Here is a 24,879-nt window from a genome sequence, read left to right on the forward strand (position 1 = left end):
CTTGATATAACTGTTACATTCACATACAGTCCTTGATATAACTGTTACATTCACATACAGTCCTTGATATAACTGTTACATTCACATACAGTCCTTGATATAACTGTTACATTCACATACAGTCCTTGATATAACTGTTACATTCACATACAGTCCTTGATATAACTGTTACATTCACATACAGTCCTTGATATAACTGTTACATTCACATACAGTCCTTGATATAACTGTTACATTCACATACAGTCCTTGATATAACTGTTACATTCACATACAGTCCTTGATATAACTGTTACATTCACATACAGTCCTTGATATAACTGTTACATTCACATACAGTCCTTGATATAACTGTTACATTCACATACAGTCCTTGATATAACTGTTACATTCACATACAGTCTTTGATATATGTTATACATTCAACTATTACAGAGAAGAATTAGAAAAAAAAAAACCAAACTATTAATACCAAAACATTAGAAAGTGGACATGGCGTATACTTTTCTCAAGAGACGAAATCTCAGACGATTTACAGATTTGACAATAGTCACATGATACAGCATCCCAGTTAGCTTGCTAAAGGTTAGGAAATATATTTGGGTACTCTTAATAGCATTGTCTGGGCAGCTGGACTTCTTTCTACATTGGACTAGCTAGATGCTACTAGACATTAATTTTTTTTTCTACCCGGAAGTATGTCTAGAGGTTTCCTCCCCTGCTACGAAGTCCCCCCTTCCGCCCCGTGGTGGTATCTGACTCTCAGACGCTGTCAGTTGATTCAATTCTCACGGCCCTAGTGGAAGACAGGACTAAGTTGCTTCTATTACGTCATAGCTTCAGACGGGCGCTGGATAAATGCTTCTAAAGTTTGTTGTTTTTGTAAATGAGAAAAGCACGTGGACAGTTTTAAATCAGGACTTGCGTTAGAATAAACAATGAATGTCGCTAACCTTTTGACCTGTTTTAGAAGTAGCTCGACATCGAGAGCAATCACGACATTTAAAGCACTGACGACATTCATAGCATTTATAACATTTTGAACATCCATCACATTCATGACAACCACGACATGCATGACAATCATGACATTCATTTGACAATCATGTCATTCAGAACACACAAGTCCATGAGATTTGAAACATTCATGACACTCGAAACATTCATGACATTTACGACATTCACAACACTCATAGCATTCAGAACACTCACGACATCCAAGGCAGTTTGAACTTTCTTGACAATCAGGACTTTCATAACTATGTATTGGTTAATTATTGGTAATAAGTTATTTCGTTTTATATCGAATAAGGGGATTAACTTCTACATTATTTAGACATATAGTCGTAAGTGCTGAGTTCTTTCCCTTAGAAACGCTGTTTTTTTTTTTTTTTTTTACAGATTTTTTATATTTTGCTTGTTGATGTTTGATTTCACTTGTATCAATATATTCGCTTGAGGGATAACACATAGTCAATCTGGAAATTACTGTAAAAATATTCAATGGTGTTTTCAATCTATTAAATTATTAGTTTTCTGAGTTTTAAAAACCTCTGTCGGTAGAAGAATTCAGAGCAATCTCCAAAATTAAAAACGAATGGGGAAAGCAGATATGTTGTTGATTTTTTTTTTGAACCGCTTTGTTACTTTGTCTTACAATGTTTATGGCTTGCTTGTAGTTGTACTGGGAGAGTCTTTTCAATGTACAGAGAGAGTCTTTTCGTTGTACTATGTTCGTTGTACTGCAAGAGTCTGTTCATTGCACTTGGAGAGTCTGTTCGTTGTACTCTGAGAGTCTTTTCAATGTAAAGGGAGTGTTTCTTCGTTGTACAAGGAGAGACTGTTCGTTGTACTGGGAGAGTCTGTTCGTTGTACTGGGAGAGTCTGTCCGTTGTACTGGGAGAGTCTGTTCATTGTACTGGGAGAGTCTGTCCGTTGTACTGGGAGAGTCTGTTCATTGCCTTGACTGAGCCACTGATTTCAGCATCATTTATTGTTTCAAATTCACAAAGTTATGTTCTTTTCTCAAAATCAAGGCCGGATTTAAATTTGATAAGACCCTAAGCTATTTGAGATATGAGGCTTTTATATAATTTTTTTATTGACTTAAGGGTTAAACTGACACACCATTTAAAAGTACATAAATAGTGAATGATAAATTTAATCAAAATCATGTTTATCAATAAGAAACACACGCAGGCAATCTGCTGCTGGTGTAGCTAAAGTCTTGCACTGCTCAAAGTACATTACAATCAATCTAAGAGAACATAGGTACTTTTTTTGTTTGTTCACAATCTCTCTCTCGCTCTTAGTGTTTTGTTTGTTGTTGCATGAAGCTGTTTGTTTCCACATAGTTACCATTCACAAGAGAAGGCGCGGCACATCTGTGCGAGTCAATCAGACGGAAGTAGGAATGCGGCTTAGACTTGGCCCGCCTTCTTACTCATTCTTAGATTACACAACAAAAAAGTAGTTCTAATCTTTTGTTTGATACTGGAACTTTGTGTGTGTGTGTGTGTGTGTGTGTATGTGTGTGTGTGTGTATGTGTGTGTGTGTGTGTGTGTGTGATATTTTGCTCTCAGTTTTTTTTTAGCAGACTTGGGGTGTTTTTTTTTACAAAGCTTATATCAACTCTGTGTGTCTGTCTGGTCTGAACATGTTTTTTTACAAAGCTTATATCAACTCTGTGTGTCTGTCTGGTCTGAACATGTTTTTTTACAAAGCTTATATCAACTCTGTGTGTCTGTCTGGTATGAACATGTTTTTTTTACAAAGCTTTATCAACTCTGTGTGTCTGTCTGGTCTGGTCTGAACATGTTTTTTTTTACAAAGCTTTATCAACTCTGTGTGTCTGTCTGGTCTGGTATGAACATGTTTTTTTTTACAAAGCTTTATCAACTCTGTGTGTCTGTCTGGTCTGGTCTGAACATGTTTTTTTTTACAAAGCTTTATCAACTCTGTGTGTCTGTCTGGTATGAACATGTTTTTTTTTACAAAGCTTATATCAACTCTGTTTGTCTGTCTGGTCTGGTATGAACGTTTTTTTTTTTTTACTAAGCTTATATCAACTCTGTGTGTCTGTCTGGTATGAACATGTTTTTTTTTACAAAGCTTATATCAACTCTGTGTGTCTGTCTGGTATGAACATGTTTTTTTTTACAAAGCTTATATCAACTCTGTTTGTCTGTCTGGTCTGGTATGAACATGTTTTTTTTTACAAAGCTTATATCAACTCTGTGTGTCTGTCTGGTATGAACATGTTTTTTTTACAAAGCTTATATCAACTCTGTGTGTCTGTCTGGTCTGGTATGAACATGTTTTTTTTACAAAGCTTTATCAACTCTGTGTGTCTGTCTGGTATGAACATGTTTTTTTTACAAAGCTTATATCAACTCTGTGTGTCTGTCTGGTCTGGTATGAACATGTTTTTTTTACAAAGCTTTATCAACTCTGTGTGTCTGTCTGGTCTGGTATGAACATGTTTTTTCTTCCATTTTTCCATTCTCGGATCAAGTTGAAACTGCACAATTATTCAATTGAACCTGACAAGACATGAGTCAATAAAGTTATTAGTTATTAGTTAGTTAATTATTGGTGAATTATAATTCTGTTTGATTTCGAAATAAGAAAAATAAATGCTACTTGATGACTGATGTGGATATATGAATATGGATTTAGCTTTCTTATTACGTTCTTCACGCGTGTTTCTCCCCACGTTATGTTTAACATTTGGTAGAGAACTTTCGGGAATAATGCTTAGTGTCTTTTTAATCCAATGGGATCGACTGGGATCAACCATTTGTCTGGGGCTTGAGTTCAAAGCCCAACTAGATTTGTTCCCGTCCGTCTCACATCTGTTGCTAGTCTCCTCTCTCTCTCACTTCCACTTTCACACCAACGTATTTTGTTAAACCTTAATTACGACACAGGGGAGTGAGGTGGCTGAGTGATTAAGCGCTTGGCGCCTGAGGTCCTGAGTTCGAATCTCGGTGAAGACTCTAACGGGTACCTTACTTTAGTCGGGGCAAAAAAAGGCATTTGGTCGTTGTGCTGGCCACATGACACCATGCTTGTTAACCGTTTGCCAAAGAAACAGATGACCTTAACATGCTCTTTTATTCTCAAGGTCTGAAATGGGTACTTTACTTTACTTGGAACTAATTACGACACACCTTCTCATGATTTCATCAGAAATTCTTCCGCCTACACAAACATCCTCCTCGTGATTACATCGGAAACACACGCCTACACTCCATAACAATGGAATCAGAGCACTCTGCTTCAACATGGAACATACGCTATACAAAAGCAATAAAAAAAATATATATAAAGCAGTGGTCAAGTACTAGACCACGAATCAAGAGTCCTGGATTTGAAGCTAGTTGGAAACCGAGAATTGATATTTAGAGTAGAGGAGCATAAGGTCTAAAAAATGATTTTTTTTCCTCCGAGATATTCGAAAGGGACAGCTCCTATGACAACATGGCGTGTTAGAACTGCCCAGTGACAGGCAATCAGTTATAACCGATAGCCTAAGGGCATAAGAAAATTAGCATAAAATGGCAAATTGAGTTCCATCTTTTTCATTCTGCCGCAACCACAGCTGTGGAAAGATAATTTATTGAGCTTTCGGATCGCCCATAGCGTGCTTGAGGTGGCACTTGACAAGGGGCTGTAATTAACTCGCTTCGTTACTATTTTCTGTTAGAAGAAATAAATATATTGTTCATGTCTTACTGAATCTGTTTTAAGTTTCATTTGATAGGTATTTATCGATTATGCATGAATACGGAGCATCTGTAGTAATATAGCTAAGGTAGGCAGTTACAAAGTCATGGTCTGAATTAATCATGAAGTCTTTCTATACAAGAAAACAAAGCAAAGTAAAAAAAAATCGTTAAAAAAAAACAAAGCTTTTCTAAGTGGGAAAAAACTCCGCACCTACAACTATATCTCACAATAATGTAGTTTTTTTCCTTATTCGGTATCAAACAAAATAATTTATTACATGTAAATTAATTTACTAATTGTTAATTTTTTAAAATCCATTCATGCTTCATTAGGTGCAATAAATAATTGTTTAAAGTTTCAACTTGATTCAACAATGGGCGTTGGAGAAATATCATGTTGTACAATTATCTCGTGGACTAAACACTACATATTTAGCCATAACTGTGAATACTGAAGGAATATTTTCCATTGTTAGTATCAAAGAAAATAATTAATTACCGGTAATTAATTGACTTGATATAAGCTTTGTAATTAAAGGCACCATAGTAAGAAAATAGTAAAAAAAAAACAAAGCAGTTCTTGTTCAGTATTCCTGAACAAATGCATACAAAAGATATTTTTTACAAACGCCTTTCGAATATGGGAGCGATTGTCTGAAACAGCCTGGGAGACTAATGACTGATGTTGACATTTCTAATTGACTTGATTCACATGATCAAGACATGGATATACCTAAGGAAGTGAATAATAAATGACAAGAAGAAAACGCAGGGGAAAAATTGGAGTCTGCCTTGGAGTCTGCCTTGGAGTCTGCCTTGGAGTCTGCCTTGGAGTCTGCCTTGCTTACTGAGTGCCAGTGCTGTTCACTGCGGCTACTCTCACATTTAGCTATCCGAAACTGAAAAACTAAATCACATTCCAAACATTAACCGCGAATTACCACCTTGTACAGGCAGGACAATACTTGTACACAATTCAGTTGCAATGTTTTTAGCCAATGATTTCTTAAAAGTACTTGAAGACGTTCATGTATTTCTTATGAACAAACACTTGTTCTAATAAACATTTTTATAATTAATCAAAGTTACAATTAAAACAAGTAAAAAATAAATAAATAAAAAGCTTATATTAAGTCTAATACACTAACCACTGTGCCAGCGAAGTGCTTATGAAAGTAGACGTTTTCATAGCTGTCTATTGTGAGTTTCAAACTTTGAAGCAAAGCATATAGAGGACAAATTAAACTTATACCGCCACATCTGTCAAGTACAATCACTTTCTTTGTTTGATAACAAACAAAATAATTAATCACCAATAATTATGTTTCTTGTTTCGTTCGTTCCTTACTCGGTAGACCATATCAACGCCACTCGTTGATCAGGGAACATGAAAAGGATCAAGATACCTGTGTGTAGTCGCTCAATGAGCTCTTTATGTTGTCTCTATTATATCTACGGGTATGTGAATGTTTCTGTTGTGTTGTTTTTATATGAGAAAAGAATCCTTGTAATCACAACAGATTTCCATAAGGATCAATAAAGCAGTCTTAGTCTTAGTTTTGGTATTGTCAGGTACAAGAAATAATTGTGCAAAATTTTAACCTGATCCGAGATTAGGTAAAGAGTAAATATCGTGTATAAAAAGTGTAGCAGACAGACAAAGTGAGTTGATAGAAGCTTTGTACACATTGATACAAGAACTGTTACACAATGACAAAATAGAAATTTAGTTTTATTTCAAGCCATCATTTCGGTAGGCCTAATTTAAATATTAACGTTTTATTGTATCTGAGGGTAATGTTTTTTTTTTCAGTATTATTTAGCAATAATTTATTTTATGACCTTCCGAGTAGCAAAGGCCAGAAATAAATGGAATCTATTTCTAAATTATTTGCTGTTTCTAGCAGAACAAAGTATTCAGGGGTAAAACGGGAGAGGGGTACGGGGCGGTATTACCTTGACAGAGGCAGACAGCAGTGGCTGATTGGTTTAGCCCTTGACTTCCGAACCTGGGGTCCTGGGTTCGAATCTCGTTGAAGACTTGGATTTGAATTTCGGGATTTTTTGGGCGCCCCTGAGTACTCTAATGGGTATCTGACTTTAGTTAGGGAAAGTAAAGGTGGTTGGTCGTTATGCTGGCCACATGACACCCTGCTCGTTGACCTCTGGCCAAAGAAACGGATGACCTTAACACTATCTGCCCTAGAGATCGCAAAGTCTGAAAAGGGACCTTTACGTATTGGCATTTAGTAGACAATTATAGAACAGATGGGGATAGAATTGTGAACTCAGATTAATTTATGTATAGTAGCTAGTGTAATTAGAGGGTGAGATACAAATAAAAAACTAAACCAAATAAATCTACATCTATATCTATATCTATATATATATATATATATATATATATAATGTAAAATATACTGTATTATAAAAATTTATATTTAAGAAATTAAAAAATTACTATAAATGATTGTATTACTAAAAAATGCAACACGTTTGTATTGAGTGAAACATTTAATTGACAAATTTTGAGTTCCCTCTCCTAAATAGATTTCCTACTAAGTAAAAATGTAGAAATCGTTTTTGTTATGTCCTGATAGAATCACACTATTGCCAGAAGTATGACGATACATATACACTCGATTCTAAGTAGCTGTATGTTAGAATTGACACATCTCAACTGCCAGAAGTAGGAAGAAAGTTGAAAATACTTCAACGTCACACCTCTGACCGCAGATGTGCATCTAGGATTTAGCCTAACTGTAGACACACGAGAGGTATGTAGCACTCTACTGTAATAAATACATTATTCCATTGAAACTCTCACAGATATGACATTTTGGCTGTAGTTGTCCTAAGGATCAAGGGGCCCTGACTATGTGTGAGCCCTTATTTGTTATGAGCCTGAATGGCAGGAACCCCATCGCGCCTTGACTGCTACACCACTGCCTTTCTCTCAAGGGGCCCTGACTATGTGTGGGCCCTTATTGGTCATGAGCCTGAATGGCAGGAACCCCATCGCGCCTTGACTGCTACACCACTGCCTTTCTCTCAAGGGGCCCTGACTATGTGTGGGCCCTTATTGGTCATGAGCCTGAATGGCAGGAACCCCATCGCGCCTTGACTGCTACACCACTGCCTTTCTCTCAAGGGGAACACCAAAAAAATAATTGTAAATTTAAAAGTGTTTTTTTTTGTAACAAAAAGTGCTCGGAATGGAAGTGAGAGGTTAAAGTCCTTTGTCTAGACTAAATAGCTCACAGAAACAAGGGAACCATCTAGAATGAGATGCAAGTAAGACATGAAAATATTGTCTTTTGAAAATGATAAATGTTTTAATTTCTTTCTAAAACTGGAGAGGGGGACGGAGCGGTATTACCTTGACAGAGGCAGACAGCAGTTGCCAATAAATTACTGGTCGCGTCTGCCACAGACTGATCGTCTGCAAAACATCCTTGAATTTTTAACTGATTGACGATTTGAATTAGTTAGGTATCTGTGTGTGTGTGAAGCAGATTTGCGGCCTGAATTGAATGCATTCATAAAACTATAGAGATGATTATCTTTTCATTACATTAGAGAATGTCTTTGTAGTGAAATTAAAATAAAAAAAGATTTGTTGTACTATATTTTGGAAAAAGACGCTCAATGGTGTAAATGTATGATCTAAAAGGGGGGGGGGGGGTAGCTGGGTTTGCTCAATGTTTCGAAATTAATTCTTTTTTTTTAAAGATTTCTCAGCTGGACTGAAAATGAAAAACAAAGTTGAAGAAATAGACAAAAAATTACTTTCTAGATGTTTGATCTTCAAAGTTATTAGGCTCGAATATTGTAACCAGGATTTGCACACTAAAGACCGGCACTGTGGTAGTGGAGTGAAAAATCTTACACCAAAATAATTATTTATATTTTATTTTTTTTGGTTTGTCTAGATTTTCCTATTTTAAACAACAAAGCAGAATGTTCTTGTTACACTATGTGTATTTGCGTCACTCCAGGTGCTGCCTGACTCTATGGACAATCAAAGGAATGTCCGGCGGGCCGCCGACGTCGAAGGGATCGCTTGGAATCGCACTAAGGCCCTTACTACACTGCAATATGTTTAGAGTATTCTCTTTTGTTAACGACTAACTGAAAAGTTTGCTTTGACTTTTTAGAAAGAGAGTTCACATTTGATTTAGATAGTGAATGCCCTGAACACATTGATTATATCTGTAGCCTAGTCACCTACCCGTTTTAAAACACAAAACAAATAGATTACGTAAAACAAAGCAGCATTGTATCAGGGTATACACTATGAACTCTCCGGAGGCCCCTGCATACTGCGTAATATTTAATTATTAATGTAAAAAAACACTCATTTGGGGACCCTCCTAAAGTGGGGGTCCTCCCCCCACTCTAGCTATGACACTGATTTGTATATTTTTGATGTTACACTCTTTAAGGACAGATGTGAATGGATACCAATGATATTTGTGGAACGTGTGGTGATGCCAGGGATGATCTCTACACCCAGCCCACCCCTGCACCCCTGTGCAAGTGCGTGTGTGTGTGAGAGAGAGAGAGAGCATGCGTTTATTAAAGTGTATGGGTGTGTGTGTATATATATAATTGTGCATATGTGTGATTGAGAATTCTCGAATACTCGTTATGAAACGCCACTGAAAAGTCAATATTTATTTCCGATATAAGTCAGTGTTTAAAGCTTCAACGTCTGTGCCATAACAGTTTTGATAAGTTTGGCAGAGACATCTCTGTTTTGATATCTTTGAGACAAAGTAATGTATTGGCATACTTGTTGGAATCAGTCTGGGTTTATCAATGTCTGGGTAGAAAACGTCTTCTGACACACACACACACACACCCTATACTTATATGCTCAGGTAGTGGGCTATACGCCCAACACTTTAATAGCTCTGCAACTCTGATAGGGAAATTAATGGGGGGGGGCGGCAAACGGATCGAGCCATTGCAAGAGAAGAAAGAGATAATCAATTGTAAGTTTGTTTAGTCGGCCTTTTTTTGTTGTTGTTGTGTTTTAGGAGATGATTCCTAGACCGACTTGTTGAATGTTGAGCAAATCTTCTTTCTAAAACACTGACTGACTCTTTGACTTGGTCAATGAAGTAGTTAAAGAGTCACCCAGCGAGTCAGTCCATTAAATAGTCAATGAGTCACTTAGCGAGTAAGTCAATGAAATATCCAAATAGTCAATCAACAGGCCAGTGTTTGATAAAGATACTATTTCATTGACGGACTCGCTACGTGAATCTTTGACTGATTGATTGACTCGCTACGTGAATCTTTGACTTATTGATTGACTCGCTACGTGAATCTTTGACCTATTGATTGACTCGCTACGTGAATCTTTGACTTATTGATTGACTCGCTACGTGAATCTTTGACTTATTGATTGACTCGCTACGTGAATCTTTGACTTATTGATTGACTCGCTACGTGAATCTTTGACTTATTGATTGACTCGCTACGTGAATCTTTGACTTATTGATTGACTCGCTACGTGAATCTTTGACTTATTGATTGACTCGCTACGTGAATCTTTGACTTATTGATTGACTCGCTACGTGAATCTTTGACTTATTGATTGACTCGCTACGTGAATCTTTGACTGACTATTTCATTGACTGACTGATTCAATTAGTGACTTGTCTAGAGACCTAGAGCTGAACTTTTTTATTTTTTTTAATTCTGAAAATGAAAAGTTTTTATTGAGGCATTTCCGAAACAAACTATTTCTGTGAGTACTAAATAGTTAACTAGGGATTGTAGGCCTGGTAAAACGTCCTTGACATGAACGTTGTGTTAGCCACACTTTCAATCTGGTCAATTACTGCGAGGACCTTTTTGTGGACCTTTATGTGGACCTTTAGGTGGACATTTAGTACTTGGAGAGAAACTTAACTTTTTAACAGTCTTTAACAAAACATAACATTTACATCAGTCTTTAACAAAACATAACATATACATCAGTCTTTAACAAAACATAACATTTACATCAGTCTTTAACAAAACATAACATTTACATCAGTCTTTAACAAAACATAACATTTACATCAGTCTTTAACAAAGAAATGTAAGCAACCGAAATAAGTATTCAAAGCACTATATGCTATAGATGCTTTAGTCCATATCTAACTAGTTGAAATGTCTTCAGTGTGAGTACTTCACACACATACCTCACATTGATACAGTACGTAGCGGCGTTGACTCACTCATGGGTCTTCTTTGCTCTTCAACTACATCTTCTACAAGTGTTTTTGTCTCTCCATTTTTCCCCCTCAGCCTCCACGCTTCGTTTTGTCTGGCTCAACACACATGCGCGCACCTACAAACTCAGCTGTAATGTTTCACGCTCTTACATTCTTGTTCTCTATTTCTGCTATTTTCTTTCCTCACCTCATTACATCTCGGTCTGTCGTTCTCTCTTTTACTTCATCTGTCTCCTCGTTTAGTTCACACACAATGCACTGGAGCCTTTTCTTCTTTGGTTTTTTAGCTTTACACTCTCTGCACTTTCAATGCTTTCTGCTCAAATGTGAGAAGTTTCTTTTCAAATGTTAGGTCTTTCTTTTCAAAAATCAGGACTTTCTTCCCGCATACGAGGACTTTCTTTTAAAAAAGCAGGGCTTTCTTTTCAAATGTTAGGTCTTTCTTTTGAAAAATCAGGACTTTCTTCCCGCTTACGAGGGCTTCATTTTCAAAAAGCACGGCTTTCTTTTCAAATTTAGGGGCTTCCATATTTAAAGATCAGCCTTTTTATAAAATATTTAGATTTTCTTTCCAAATATCGCTGCTTTCTTTTTAAAAAGAAGGGATTTCTTTCCAAATATCATGATTGTCCGAGCTTTCTTTCCATTTATAAAGGCTTTCTTTCTATAAAATAGTGCTTTTTAATTACTTGAAAAAAAAAAAAAGAACAATAACTCTTAAAAATGTTCCATATTTCCATCTTTCTTTTGAGTTCTGTCCCTTCTCGAATCCGGTCTATGACCTTCCTGTCATATCAATCTTTCAACAATGATTACCTTGACTCAACATAGACACTTCAAAGTTGATTAGAAAAAAAAAGAGAAAGAAGGAAAACAATAATTTGGTCACGTGATGTAGCACTTGATCACGTGGTGTAACAGCTTAATGTACGTGCAGACGATGTGTGGGAGTCTACCTTTACGCATTACGTCAAGGGCAAAGGTCAGACTGCGTTTTAGACACAGTGAAATTTGCAAAGCCATCAATCTGATGTGACCTGACAATTCTGGCAAGCAGATGACCCCTCCCCACCCAGTTTTCACTTACATTGGCTTTGGTAAGTAACACTGACTTCAAAGGTCTCTGTTTCTTTTTTACCACAAAAACTTAAAGATATAAATAGATTGCATTTTATCCACCATTCAGCACTCACGTTCATTGAGTATTAACATACATGGCGATTCAAACAGAATGCGCCAAAATAAACATTATTTCTTTTCAGTAGCATTGTAATGGATTGAATTAGTGGTCATTTATTACAGAAGTCATCCTTGTTTTAACTGGCTGACAATTTCAATTTGTCTTTGTAGGAAAATCACTTGTTTATTTACCCTCAAAATGGCGACTCCTCAGCAGAAGGCGTTTTGTGTGCTTGACTTTACGAAAACAAATGCCATTGTTCCAATGCAGCTTTTAGAACAGAATTTGTGTATTGTGCAAGTATCCGAATGTGGGTTAGACAGTTTAAAGAGACAGGATACGTGGGTAAAGGAACGAGTCCTGGAAGAGCAAGTCTTTCAGAAGAGCAAGTGAAGAAGAGCCATGATGCGTTAGAAAGTTCTTATCGGCTTGATGTTGTCCGTGCTGCATAGTCTCCCCCTAACTGGATCACACCGTGTAGTGAGAAGCTAAACGCGTGAAATAGCCCTAAAACGTAAATAATTAGCACAAATATTTTATTCACACAGATTTATTATTGTTGGTCTAGATCTGTGACAAATTTAATTACATGACTGATCCAAACTAATTAATACAATTAGACTTCGTATAAGCTTTTTGTGTGTTTTTTTAAAAAGTATTTTTTAAATGTTTTTCTTGTGTTGTTTATTTTTTAAATAAAGCGAAATGGTTTTGGTGCCTTCTTTATTTTAACCACCCTGTATAAGGAGAATGCCTGATTTGTAATGAGCATAAACGATACTTTGTGGAGATACAAGGTCTTGACTGACTATACATGCTATGGCTTAAGTAGGAGAGAAAATAAATGATACTGAAGTAGATGTCTTGAAATCTTTGTTTCATCCTTTCCTTTAGTTCCAGAGGGTGAGGACACTCTTGTTCTCGCTTGAAATAGGGTCCCTTGTGCTAATCTGTGGTCAGACGAGTAGGCCTATCTCCCACACTTCATGTTAGCATTATGCCAGTCGAAATGGATTTCACATTAAAAGAACCGTTGGAATTAGTTTTCGATTTCCCCCTCATCATAGCGCTTCAGTAGCAATACGTCAGATAATTGTTCCAAAATCCCAACAGATTTCAGCGGTGGCTGTAAAACTTTTCTGGGCTATTCCCAGGTTCATATCAAGTTTTAACTGTCACTTTTATGATAGCAGTTTTAGTGACTTCAAGATTAAAACTGCTAGGACTGTCTTTTATGGTCTTTCTATATTTAAGAATACATTTTAGTGCTTGTATTTAGTTGTAATTCCGTGGCGAACCGAACCGAAATTCCCAGGTTCGAATCCTGGGATTCTGAATTTTGGTATTTTTAGGGCGCCCCTGAATCCATCCAGCTCTAATGGGTAGCTGACCGTGGACAACAGAAACATCACCTACCCTATAGATCGCAAGGTCTGAAAGGGAACTTTTAATTTTACTCCGTGTCTAATGCCTAACGTTAAAACTAAATTGATTTTACTCCGTGTAAAATGCCTAACGTTAAAACTAAATTGATTTGTTGTAGACATTCCGTACATTTAGTGAGAAGACTATTACGTCCTATCCTGAACCACCTGCTTGACTTCATTGAATGGCGGCGGGCAGGGTTCGAACCACCTTGAGAATGAAATGCATGCAACACTGACAGTCAGTCATACAATTTCTCTAGCTTCTCTATTTATATTGGATGGCTCCTAATGGATCAATGTTCATTGCCCTGTAATATTTCAACTTATTGTTAGCCAAACATACGTTGATTCATATAAACTATAACTTTGGATGGAACATTCGTCTCCCTTATAGCACTCTCGATATGAATAGCAGATCTATATCACATCGACTGCAGTGGAGTACCAAGGGTGCCAGGCGCACAGGGAAGTCTCACAGTAACGTACGTAATTCACGTTTGCACTATAAGATTGACCTATATGCAATATGAAGCTTACATATAGTTTAAACTTACATAGAATTGAAGTAAACGAATTTAGTGACATAAATTTATGGGATTTTGTGTCGTGTCATTTTAAGACATTTTTTGGCGCATGGGACGTTACTTAACAAATATTTTTCGGTCAAAGTAAACATATTGAGAAACATTGGTGAGCGGAAACATATTGAGAAACATTGGCAACAGAAAACATATTAAGAAGAATTAGCGAGAGGAAACAGATTGAAAATCATTGACGAGCGGAAACATTGAGAAACAGTTAAAAGTTTAAATTCTATTTTCATTTTGCTATAAAAAAAAAGAAAGAAGAAGCACTACAGAGCATTTGAGATAAAAATTCTTCTAAATATACATTCAAGGGAGACATCATATCATGGTAGCAAGCCGTGTAGTTACACCGGCAAGAATTTCTGCTGCAGGCGCACTAGAAGTGACTCAATGAATTATCCTGCTCTGTGAGCACTATGTGCGGTGTCAGAGAATAAAACAATGTTCTCATTGTGACTTAACTATGCGACGAATGTAAGACCCAGTCACTATCGGTGATGACAGAAAGTTGCGAACTAATGTTGTCAACACTCAAACCAAGATTTTTAGCACTCTTCCATGATGAAGATACCTAGTGCCTGTTAGTACATTAGAAGAAAGGCTAAGCTATAACATTTTGTAATCGTAGTTTAACCTTGGTACTATTTAGCATTAGGTTTGTATGTTAAAGGGAAGTTTATCTACTTATATCAGGATAATATATTCGCAAACTCCCCCCTTCCCAAAAAGTTTAGAATGAATGCGGATCATAAAAGAACCGTGATTAAAGACTGAATCGAAACCATATCTTACAAATACAAACCCAGAACCTAATAAAATACTTAGAAAGATAAAGACACATTTCTTATTCCGTATGCTAGGACAAAGTCGTACAAGTAATCGTTCTTCTCTAGTGCCGTTGGAGCAGGGAACGGGTTGCTTGAGTCAGCAATCAATGACTTCTAAGAGTTTGTAATGAACATGCACGACTGCGTATAGTCTCCCTTTAAACTCATCTGATCGTTTGCTGAAATGTTTGAGGTGACATGTGGACTTCTATGGGCCAGCAACGCCTCTGATAAGCATACACGCTCCACACCCCTACACTTTGCTAGGTAAACGGCCAAGTATCATTTCCTGTCTAAACTGTAATGGGTTTTAAATAACTGAATATAACGCAAACCCTACGCTATACCTGGCTTATGTCTCCACAAATCTAAGCATGCATTAGACGAGGCAGCTTTTTAGAATCGTCTAGATTATCTGGAATTTTTTTTCTAGCATCAACACGGTTGGACCAGGAGAGTGGAGTTTTAATTTATTTGCCATTGGCCCTGGCTCAAAAAACGGCTGATAAGACATTAAAAATAGGACCTGTGCAGTGATAAGGGATGCTAGATAATGGTAGACAAAACTACCAGAGGGGTATTCCCTCAAAAGCACACACGACATGTATGTACGATCACAGTCATTCACACAAGATACAACTATAGAAACACGAAGTTTTTGGAACAACTGTTTCTTCCATGGGACATGCGTGGGCGTTTGGAAGAGGAGTGTACTGTGGTTTGAAGTAACTCTTGACGTGATGACGCGGGGGGAGGGAGAATGGGAGGAGTATAGGAGTTAAAATGTTACAGATGGGTTGCTTAAAAGTTGAATCGGGTGCATCCAGCCAGAAAGTCACGTGGGTTATGAATAGATTATAAAGCAAGACTGTTGAGGGGGAGGCGGGGGGTGGGGAAATGAATGGAAGACACTGCTAGGAGACGGTTTGGTTACGAGATTACTTCCATAATGAATGGTGTTTCTTTCTGTACACAACCGTGGGCCACCATGGCCCTGAAGCAGCGAACAAGAGTCACACAAAGAAAGTGCATACATGAGCAACTTCTCGTGAGTTCATTTCCAGCCAGCAATCACTGAAGGTTTCTTTTATTTTCACTTCTATTAAGTTTTATTCAACGTGTGTGTGTGTGGGGATGTCTTAAAGACAGACACTATATCTGCATGTGTCTGGGACATGAGACATCGAATTTGATTTGACACTAGCATGGTCATTCATTCATTCAACTCATCAAGCACTAAGAGTTATACGATGTCCGAGTCTCGTAGCTCCCGCAAGGATCTAATGACTGGTCAAACGTCTAGGGTTCTAGATATCTACTGGTCAAACGTCTGGACGTCTGGGCACTAATATTGAGACACTCGTGAGAGACAAAGTGTATCGGATCTCCCGTCTTTATCTCTCGTGAGAATTCCAAACTTGGTCATCAGTGCCAAGTTCCTTTAATGTTAAATGATTTTCTCCATAGAGATAAAAAAAATATTAAAATAATTTATTTTTTTGCTTCGTGATGTCATTATGTCCCTATTACAGATCTTTAACTCATGTTGGCCTACACATTCAGAAACAGCCAGCGAAGAGTTACTTTACTTGGCGTCTGACGCTATATTAAGGGATGCCTTCTTTTGGATTGTCATTAAACAAAGAAGTAAAAAAAAATTTTTTAAAGTACTTTTTCTAAAAACAAAGCTTTCTTTTTGAGTTAAGGGTGAGCGCCGTATCTCTCAATATTACAAGATTTATATTCCTTTTTTATGTAAAATAAATTTAATTAATTACCATTAATTGATTTAATTAATATATTTTTATATATTTGTTTTGTTCTTCAATAATTAATAATGTAAAATTTTATCCGAGAATAGGAAGTGGATTAAAAAAAACGTGTAAAACACTCCACCAGACAGAGGGAGCTAATATACGCTTAGTAATAATAACATTTTTTTTAACACTCTAATTTATAGACAACTAAATAAACAACTAAATAGACAACTAAATAGACAACTATATAGACAACTAAATAGACAACTATATAGACAACTAAATAGACAACTATATAGACAACTAAAGAGACAACTATATAGACAACTAAATAGACAACTAAATAGATAACTATATATACAACTAAATAGACAACTATATAGACAATTAAATAGACAACTAAATAGACAACTAAATAGACAACTATAAGACAACTAAATAGACAACTAAATAGACAACTAAATAGACAAATAATTAGACAACTATATAGACAACTAAATAGACAACTAAAGCCTACAATCATCTATGTACCTCACTAGCAGAGTTGTTAGTATGTTGGCTTGAGGAAGCTTGAGCCATGAGATGGAATTCAAGTCGTCCGCCCCACCCCTTTTTTTTTATAAACGCTTTTAAAAAGCGATTAAGGTAAAATTCACCCATTTATCCTTTTCTCTCCCCCCCCCTCCCCATTTTCCCAACTGGTCCAGATAAGTGATAGGATCATAGCGTATTATTGAGAAAGCTAAAAGCATGAAATAGCGCTTAGTAATTGATACAAATATTTCTAATAGCACAGATTTATTAATGTTAATCTAGATTAATTATAAATTTAAATATAAGACTGATTCAAAGTAATTGGTACAATTGGTATACTAGTGGGAAGCGTGATCGAGAGGCTAAGTAGGGGAAACACTTAGAGACCAAATTTTTTATTTGTGCTTCAAATCTAATGATAATATACAGGAATGTTATATATGAGTACCCTATCAAAAATCTAGAAAAAAAAGTTTGAAAATGTTGTTGCTATGGCAACGGCGGCCATTTTGTTTTGTAAACATACTCTTATATAAAAGCTATCTACTTGTGCATTTCTTATTATTTTCTTTTGAAAATTTGCAGGCATGTAGGCAAATATAATTGCAATTGAAGTATCAGATTACATTTTTTAATTTTTGAATATTTTTTTTTTAATAATTTTTTTCCTGCCCTGTCTATACAGACAAGTGTTTTTTAACAAGAAAAGTGCAAAAATTTTGAACATAACCCCAATTATCAAAAAAGTGATCTGATACTTCTATTGTAATATATAAACTAAATAAGTGTAGAAAAAATCATTTGAATAGAGCAATAAATAAAAAAGTTTTTAGCAAAAATAGTATGAAAAAACGCGATTTTGAGAAAACGTCAAAAAACTAAGAAAATTCAAAATATCTCAAAAACTATAATAATAAATTTTAAAAACTATAACTATTATTTTTAAGACATATTAGGGTTATAATATGTGAAAATTTCATTTATGTTCAATGAAAACTAAAAAAGTTATAAAGTAAAAACTTTGTCAATGAAGTACATAAAACTTATATTTTTTAATGAAATTAATGGAATGACTTTTTTTCTTTTTCTTATAAAGGTATAATATATGTATTGAAATGAAATGCAATATTATTAGATATTATATAAAAACAATTAATAAGGTATCTTATAGAATAAAAAAAAAATTGTCCAGCCTTATAGTAAAGTTAATAACAATGAACTATTATGTTTTCATAATTAATGTCTTGCACTGATTATTCATAAACACTAAATATAAACACTACTAAGAGCTTGAGAGCTTTATTTTATCTTCATTATTTTTAAGCCTTACAAAGTATTGTTCTGATATTTTCAAAGTTACTCAAAGTACTGTTAAATAAAAAAGACCAAGAACTTATTTCGAAAGCTGAGCTTAGCTGAGCCGAAAGACAACCTTTTCGACACAATGAATTTGTACTTTGCTTCAATTATTTTATTTTCTTTTGCTTTGCAATCTTTCTAAAGACTGCAAAGAAGGTTTGAATCTGTAAGTCACATATTATATAGTTCAGTCAAATATGTTGCGAAATATGTTTGCGAAATCTGGTGTGGTTCAATAAACGACAAGTTGTCGTCGATGTAACCATCTAAATATTTCTGCGAAACATTCCTCTTATAATTTCAATAAGATTCCTTATGGAAAGTGCTGTACATTTATATCAGTAGAACAATAAATTAACAATTAACTGATGAAGTCAATAGAAATTTGAAGCTTTAAAAAAAAAAAGAATTGAATTCTGTTAGTTTTGTGCCTCAATCATTATTTACATCTACAGCAAATGTTTTTTTTTTTTAATGTATGTCTTTTATCTTTGTGTGCAACAACTTAATAGATATCTTTATAGATTTATTTATTATAACTAGATTAGGTTCTCTAGATCTAGATTGACTAGACTCCAGAACTACAGTATATACTATAGATAATATAGTAGTATAACCGTATATATACTATATACTGTTGATTTTGATCTAAGTAAGATATTCTGTAAAGTTATATATATTCAGTCCTATTAGATCTATATCTACATTAGATTTAGAATAGTTATATTAACTTAATTAGAGTCTAAGATATATAAATCTCAATTGAGAACTAGATTTACATTACATTACATTTATATTTTATACCCAGTAGCCCAGTATAGTCCTAGTTTTAGTCTAAATCCATATTGTTTAGTTCTAGATCTAGATCCTCTAGAATAAGTCTAGATCTAGATCTCTATAATATGTCTACTTCTAGATTGTTGCTTTTATCTTGAACTTCCAATGCTTAGATTAGTTAGATTATCATTCTGTTAAAGTGTTAGAATAGATCTAGATCAAGTCAAGTAGATCTAGTCTAGTATCATCTAGACCTAGACTATTCTATTCTAATTCTAGACTCGGACTTGAGACTCTTTTGGATCTATTGCCAGCGTAATTTCCTTGTTTAAACCAATGTTAATATGTAGATCTACGAAATTCACATGATTCCTTTTAAAACATTATTTGATCTGAGAAATTATTAGATCTAAAAATTTAAAAAGAATTAAGCAAAGTTATGGAATCTAATCTACAAAGGGCTAATGTGTTCATTTCAGCTGTGGTAAAGCGTCCATTGACAACCAATGGTATAAGAAAAAAAACATCATGTGATCATTTTGAACCAATCGTATTATTCGTGTTTGTAAACAGAAGATATGTAGGTCTTGGCAGTTCTTTTTATAGCCAAGAAACGCATTTATATAGGAGGGAAGAATGTTCAGACTTAAATAATTATTTTTCATTGGATGTCTTTTTATAGTCTGACCTTAGAGAAAAAAGGACAAGCTTTCCAATGAGGCCAACCATGGCGGGCTCCCTTTAATTATTGTTTACGAAAATCAAGTAAAAACAATGGGTATTTTGGTCATTTTCAGCTCTTATTATGAAAAGGTGACCATTATTAAATGCATTTTTTACATATTAAATATTTTTTTTCAATGTTATCATTAAGTAAAATAAGTGCAAAACATGTTAAACTATTTGAAACATGTAAAAACTAAAAATCGATTTTTTTTTCCAAATCTATCATTTTTTAGTGTTTCCCCTGCCCTTAACTTGGCTTGGCTACCTATGATGGGGGATCGAGGCTCGACAACCGACTCGGGAAGAGTTGTGTTTAGTGAGCGCCTAAAGGCAGCACGGAAAAACCTTCTACCAGATACCCCTCCACCCACAAATGAGATTGGACCATAGCGCTCTGATCATGGTATAAGCATGAAAGTAGCGCTATAAAACAAAATCTATAATTTAATAATTACACTTCGCATAAGCTTTATTTTTTAAAGTATTTTTTGTTTTTATTTTTTTGTACAGGGACACTTTCAGCGACCATTTAAACGGTATATCTTCCTAATGCGTGTCTGTGTATCAAAGAAAGGATAGAACACGTATTGTTCGTGTCATTACAAATCTTGCACGCTATTATTTCATCTAGTGTATCACACATTCTTCTTTTCAATGTTGTACTTAACTTTCTCACACAATTCTTGGTTCAACTAGCTCTCTAGTGTCCCTTGAAGCTTCCTTACACAGAGAATCATCAAGCTGGAGAGGACTCGACCACTTTTAGTTTGCGTTGATGTGATCCCCATGACATGACCCCCAGCAGTTGGGAACCACTTATTGCTAACTCATTAAGCCCGTACCACGTGACCTGATACTAATTTTAATTGTATCGTTGAATACAGGAATCTTACAATTTATTTAGGAATTATAGCAAAGTGTCAATGGATATGAAAAATGTAGTTTCTTTTTTCCTTGTGCTGCCAACAATGTAAAGTTCTAAGAATACCATGACTCTTGAAGTCTCTTTGAATTGTAGCCAACGAGAGTGCATTCAAGTTATCAATTCACTCTATTGATGTTCATCACATTTCAAGAGTTGGTAATAATAATAATTTAGTTTATACAGCAGTGTAAACAAATATAATGTAGGCTCAGGGCACTATGAGAACATAATAGACAAGATTTTCAAAGGACCAACTAAATACGTTTTGAACAGGTAAATAAGATAAGATAAGATAATTTTTATTGATCCAATCAAATGGAAATTCAGTTTGACTACAATTGACAACCTCAGCGTAACTACTGTAACAATAACATTATAGATACAAATACGAACAACATTCACACACGAAACACATACACACTCACAACCAGCGATTTATGAATTAGACTTCTATGAACTTCTCGATGATGACAGATGATCTTGTAACATTCTGACCGACAGTGGGATGAAGGAGTTTTTAAATCTTTCTGTTTTAGTTCTAATGGAAAGGAGACGACCACTTCGTTCAGATCTGATGTAATAGTGGTTTAATGGGTGATGGTCTGGGTGTAGAGACTGTAGAGAAGTAATGGTATGTAGTCAAGCTCAATGGGAAACGAGTTTCAAAAACGTTGAATTGTAGGGTTTGAATGGAAAGGATGGCATAACAGGAAGAATTGAATTGTAGGGTTTGAATGGAAAGGATGGCATAACAGGAAGAATTGAATTGTAGGGTTTGAATGGAAAGGATGGCATAACAGGAAGAATTGAATTGTAGGGTTTGAATGGAAAGGATGGCATAACAGGAAGAATTGAATCCACGAAGGGCAGGGCTGCTAGACAAGAGTTCCTCTCGGGCACAGTCATGAGGCTGTGGGAAGTTTGCGGCGCAGAGGCGCTCTCCGTCTTGACTTAGGGTTTTGGAAAGTTTGCAAAGCACATTTCTTGAAGGGGCCGCGAGACTTTGAGAAAACATTTTTAAAACCATTTTCACGTATGCAATTTTATACCTTTATAAAATGTTGAGATAAATCAATACCGGTACAAACCCAAGAAAAAAAAGAAAAACGTCTTACAACTGAGAGAGCTTATCAACTGAGCAAGCGTTATTATATTTATAGATCTAATTTAAAAAACTAAACCTAACATAATGGACATCAATCAATAACGAGCTCACCTTACTTTGTGTGAAATTAATCCATCTTGTCACGTGAACATAATGGCAATCACACTCATAAACGTGAGACCCTCATTAACGAGGCCATCCGCTGCGCGCGGTAATTGAGTTTTGAAAACACGGAAGGGGATTCCAGCCGTCTGGTATTGTGACAGGGAAGGTTCAAGCGTAAATCCAACACTATTTAACGGCTAAGTAACAGACGTGAAATCAGGAGGGTGTCCCCCCGTCGTGGCCTCCTCACACCGCACCTTTCGTTTTACTTCACCGGAGCTCACGTGACTGGCTGAGCAGAGCTAGACTCAGAGTGGTGAAAGGTGCTGTGTTCGAACTGATGTGACGTTGGTAAAATCCACTGACGGGTCTTGCACTTGGATACAGGGCCTGGGCCTCTATGCCCGTGACGCAATCCAGATTTGAAATAGTAACACAGCTACGATTGTTTTACACACTTCTATACTACTAATCCTATATATATATGTTATATTTTATCATTTCTAAAAAGTTGAATGACAAAATTTAACTTTTCTTTTTGTGTATAATTTGCGACTCTTGCTTAAGTACAAATAATTGAAGGCATTCTATTCTCATGTAGCAAGTAAAGTGATTGACTGAACACCTATCAAAGTGTACTACATTATCTACATCAGAAGTACAAATACACAGAGGGCTGCATACTTATACGGCAATTCAAATATATGTTTCAAAGTCGAGCGTACTGCTCACGAATGCAGTTATCACTGAATAACTCTTTCGTTACGAAACGGAGGGGGGGGGGAGCAGTACAGTTCCCATTTGTGTCCCCCCCCCCTCACTTCTCTGTTCCCCCGCCCTCACGCCCTCTTTCAGCGAGGGCGAGTGTCGATACATTACTCGCGCCCTTCGCTGGCGATCCCTCTCTTACACTCTCTCTCTCACTCCCAAACACTCGACAGTACGGGGAGATGACTAGTAGGAGTGGTGGCGGGGGGGGGGGGAGCTGTGTTTGCAGGCGTTGAACGCTAGTCGAGAAAGGGGCAAACGGATGGAGGACGTTCTAACACCAAGGTGGCAGAAGGGGGGCTGACGTGACCAAGACATTCGACGGGAAGACATTAGGTTGGTCAGTGCTGATGTAGTTGTAACACGGAAGCGGACAGTGAGGCAATCGGTGCTGCAAGAGGATCTGGGTGAATTATTCAAGTGGCTACGAAGTACGAAACTTTTACGGCCAGAAACTTTTCTGTAGTCGAATATGTGCCTAGTACTGCCAAGTTATTTTATAATTCGTAAGACTAATACTGTAGCTTTGTCCCAAGTTCTTCCGACTAATATAGTACTGTAGCTTTATACCAAGTTCTTCAGACTAATATAGTACTGTAGCTTTATACCAAGTTCTTCCGACTAATATAGTACTGTAGCTTTATTCCAAGTTCTTCCGACTAATATAGTACTGTAGCTTTATTCCAAGTTCTTCCGACTAATATAGTACTGTAGCTTTATTCCAAGTTCTTCCGACTAATATAGTACTGTAGCTTTATTCCAAATTCTTCCGACTAATATAGTACTGTAGCTTTATTCCAAGTTCTTCCGACTAATATAGAAATGCAATTGAACGTAAAATCTTTTTTTTTTTTAGTCTGTCTTTCGCGTTAGAAAAGTCCTTGCTAGGATGTATGCGTCTTTTTTCCTTCTTATAATGGATGACTTATATTATGTAAATTCAAGTCTATCAAAATAGAAATTCACAATAGAAATACCAGTATTGCGTTACAGGAATTTTGTTTTTTTCGTTTTAGTTTCACTTCTAGAAAATAAGCCCCACCACCATGGTATTGTCTGTCGATAAAAAGTTCACTGCCTTTAAAAAAAACACTTTATATTGTAAAATTATTTTATAATGGGGAACAGATAAATCAGTTTTAATTTAAGGAAAAACTCAAAAATTTAATACGATGTTGTATCTGACATCTCCATAGGGGCTGCAATTTGCTTAAATAGATGCAAAGATTACGTCTTATGTTAATGTTATTGATAATTTAAAAAAAAAACGCAGTCGGTTCTTAGTTCTAATAAGTACACATTAAATATACTTTAAAAGAGCAAATAATGATAAACTTTCTCCATGGCTAATACAGGTGATCCTTAGGACCAGTGACGTAATACAGGTGATCCTTAGGACGAGTGACCTAAGATTGTACTTTTGTTTGTCTACACACATTTCTATGTCGATTATTTTGTGCTCACCTAGATAGTAGTAAACATTATCAGGCTCCACACTTACATCTGAGTCTGAAATAGTGACAAAGTTTTTTTTTTTTTTTAAATAGCCTAAAAAAAAAGAGTATATTAAAAAACATTTTTGAATGCAGAGATTGTTGACTGCTGCGAAGTGAAAATGCTAACACCCAAGCGAGAGGGGACGCTCTGCTAGTGAAAGTTATGGAACACCCCCACCGCGCTTTCCTTCAAAACCCCCTTTTTTTTCTAACCTATTTCTTGTCATCAAATCTTTTCTATTGTGGGGGCTCAAATTGAAATAATAATAAAATTTTAAAAAAAGCAATATTAAATGCAAAGACATAATGGGAGGAATATATTTTCAGAAAGAACATCCAAATGAA

The 24,879-nt window shown here is 35.8% G+C and overlaps 1 protein-coding gene across 4 annotated transcripts in view; it reads right to left on the reverse strand.

The window, feature by feature from the left end:
* Positions 1–23,093, reverse strand: part of LOC129927407 (myosin light chain kinase, smooth muscle-like) — a 154,786-nt gene extending 131,693 nt beyond the window's left edge. The window contains exon 1 of one of the 4 annotated variants that reach the window (XM_056036387.1): positions 22,282–23,093. The gene's annotated coding sequence lies outside the window, so the exon portion shown is untranslated. Of the gene's footprint in view, positions 1–22,276 lie in introns of all 4 variants that reach the window. The other 3 variants (XM_056036377.1, XM_056036400.1, XM_056036394.1) reach the window with 3 other exon arrangements.
* Positions 23,094–24,879: the final 1,786 nt, after the last annotated feature.

The sequence above is a fragment of the Biomphalaria glabrata genome, chromosome 1 (genome assembly GCF_947242115.1).
Source record: "Biomphalaria glabrata chromosome 1, xgBioGlab47.1, whole genome shotgun sequence".
NCBI lineage: Eukaryota > Metazoa > Mollusca > Gastropoda > Planorbidae > Biomphalaria > Biomphalaria glabrata.